Source organism: Frankliniella occidentalis, unplaced genomic scaffold, assembly GCF_000697945.3.
Source record: "Frankliniella occidentalis isolate FOCC.00 unplaced genomic scaffold, Focc_3.1 Scaffold237, whole genome shotgun sequence".
Classification (NCBI taxonomy): domain Eukaryota; kingdom Metazoa; phylum Arthropoda; class Insecta; order Thysanoptera; family Thripidae; genus Frankliniella; species Frankliniella occidentalis.
The window spans coordinates 220,512-223,537 of NW_026267363.1; the positions used below are offsets into that span (position 1 = coordinate 220,512).

Genomic DNA, 3,026 nt, shown 5'->3' on the forward strand with positions numbered 1-3,026 from the left:
GGAGTACAACTGCCCTAGGGATAGTGTACTCCCCCACTGAGGGGAGTACAACTGCCCTAGGGATAGTGTACTCCCCCCGGGGGAGTACATTTTCCCTAGGGCAGTTGTACTCCCCCAATTTTTGAAAAAGGCGTTGCAAGTGCTTTCTTTGAACGTCAATATTTGGCGTTCGTCAACCAGTTTACAGTGAGGAGTCATGGAAACGTGTCAGATAAACAAGCTTTGCAGCCCCGCTATTCCTCCAAACCAAGTTGCCAGCTCCGCTTCGCTCCACTGGCAACTCAGTTCGGCAGGGAGCGGGCCCAGCTTGGGCTGCCGGTGGCGTTTGGGACGGGCCTTCGACCCCCGTGTTGACGAATTCAGTCGAAACAACCATTTTTCTGCCTAGTATATCCTTGCCGTCTCCTTCGTTAATAAAACTTAACACCTTAAAATTCTCTCAGTACGCTGTACTGTGCCGCAGTTTCTAGAATATTTGCAATTTTTTTACCAAACTCCTCCTAATTTTTTGATGTTAGCTTTCGGGACCAATAACGCATTTCTTACATAAAAATGTATATGACGACACCCAGAAGATAATTAATATACTGGCGGGCATGTTGTAAAAGGACTACGAATGACTCCGAGCGTGTCCGCTTTGATTTCTCTATAATAAAAAGTAATAGCATAAAAGGAGCTTGTAAAATACAACAAAACAACGAAAGATAATGATTGGTTTTGCACGGAAGTGGACAAATATCACAATGGATGTACCTCCATAAAATAAGCCCACTCTTCTTAGAGGTTTTTTTTTTCACCAATGGCTCTACTTGAACAAAGGTGTAATTGTGTGAAATTACCCTTAAAAGGCTATATGAAAGTGCCCGATCAGAAATTTTGTTTAGTAGCCATTTAAAATGGAAAAACTAAATCTATAGATTATATAGCGTCGAAACAGTGAGATAGAGCAGAACGAACGAAATTTTCGTTCCAACGGTTCTACTTTTGCCAGTTACACCTTAGAACACCGTAAAAAAAAGATTATTTTTTCTAGCACATTCCTCATAACTTCTCAGATCCACGCAGGGGTAGTTGCCAGGATTTGCACCAACCGTTTCGCTGTCTAAAAGTGACATCAATCTTACCCTAAAAAATTTAGACCTCTGGCTCACGTCCTTCTTGGGGAACAGACAGACACAGGGGCTCTGGCTGTGGTTTGTCTGCCGTTTGACAGAGAGAATTGTCTGCTGTTTGACTACGGTTTTGCTACCGATAGACTGCCGATTGTCTACCGATGAGCTGCCGTTTAACTGCCTTTTATCTACGAATTAACCGTCAGCATCGACAAGGTTCCAGACAACATTCAGACTATTACTTTGCCTCGGGCACGCTATACCTAAAGACGTACACACACAAAACATACAGGAACAAAGTCAACTTAGATTTAAAGTCAATGTACCTTTATCAACGCCAGTGACAGCACCCCCTCGCAGCGGCCTCGGAGGTCCCACTTGTTCAATGTTCACGGGGATGCGTGAGTAACCATGTACTCCGATCTGCAGTGCCACACTTTAACAAGTGTTAAACTTTGCACATTGTGGTGTCTAACTAGGTTACACGTCAATTGGTGTTTAAACTTCCGACACTTCCGAAACGTATAGCAACTGTACACAATGTGGTTTCTATTGATAGCATAGAGCTGTGTGTCCAAGTGTGTAGAATTGAAACGTTTGCAAAACGCCTAGACGTTGCAAACCACGCAAGTGTGCAACTTGAGTTAAACCCTATTTAATGTGCAAAATCACGACTTGCACACGTTGGTGTGCAAATTATGAACATTTGTTGTACCAGTGCACCCGAAAACAAAAAGATTGAGCGGCGGATGGTAAAATTAATCCTGAACGCCTAAAAGTAACTTGATCTAAACCTGCTGGACCGTGCTACAAGCCCACACAAAATTCGGGTCAATTCTGCAATGGACTAGGGCGCCATTCCGTCTCGTCAGAGTTCCAGTCTCGGTTAAATAGGCATGGTGTCATAGTTAGTCGGTCAGCAATTTGTCCCGTGTACACCTAGAGCCCAAAGAGAGCACTTGCAGCGCCTTTTTCAAAAATGGGGGGAGTACAACTGCCCTAGGGAAAATGTACTCCCCCGGGGGGAGTACACTATCCCTAGGGCAGTTGTACTCCCCTCAGTGGGGGAGTACACTATCCCTAGGGCAGTTGTACTCCCCTCAGTGGGGGAGTACACTATCCCTAGGGCAGTTGTACTCCACCCCCCTCGAGGCAGGGGAGTACAACTACCCTAGGGACCGTGTACTCCCCCCTGGAGTACATGGTCCCTAGGGTCAATGTACTCCACCCCCTTGTGGTGGGGGAGTACAACTGCCCTAGGGATAGTGTACTCCCCCCTGGAGTACATAATCCCTAGGGTCAATGTACTCCACCCCCCTTGAGATGAGGGAGTACAACTGCCCTAGGGATGGTGTACTCCACCCTATAGGGGGAGTACAACTGCCCTAGGGATTATGTACTCAGGGGGCCACCATCCCTGGGAGTACTATGTCACGGTTACACCGGGACACCCGGTACCTTCATTCATTTTCGGGCAAATACAGGTAGCTTAGCCACTCGAAGAGGGTCCAACGAGGCAGGAACCCGACCGAGGAGCCGCAGTGCAACGAGCGTACACTCTTAATGGCAAATGAAAATATAGTATTTCTTACGCAAATATAGATGCGTAAGTGAACATTTTGCAAAGATGCCGTTTTAAAGCTGTGTGACGACAAATTTGTATCTGCACTTGGACAAAATACAAATTTATACCCAAGCAGGAGATGCAAAAAAGAAGTCACTACTCAGTGTGCACATGCTAAAGACATACGGCTTTGTTTGCACACCACGCGGACCCCTGCGGGGTTGTTCCACCGTGGGGCCCGCACACCGTCAGCGCCTGCACAGCACGGGCGTGGTCGATTGCAGGAAGGAAAGGCAAAGGGAGGTGAACTGGAGAAGGAGGCGGTGGTGGTGGTGAGGCGGGCCGCGGCG

At 47.1% G+C, this 3,026-nt stretch overlaps 1 protein-coding gene across 2 annotated transcripts in view; it reads right to left on the reverse strand.

The window, feature by feature from the left end:
- The window catches only part of LOC113205096 (phosphatidylcholine:ceramide cholinephosphotransferase 2), a 44,651-nt gene that overhangs the window by 19,050 nt on the left and 22,575 nt on the right, over positions 1–3,026 (reverse strand). The window lies entirely within an intron of this gene.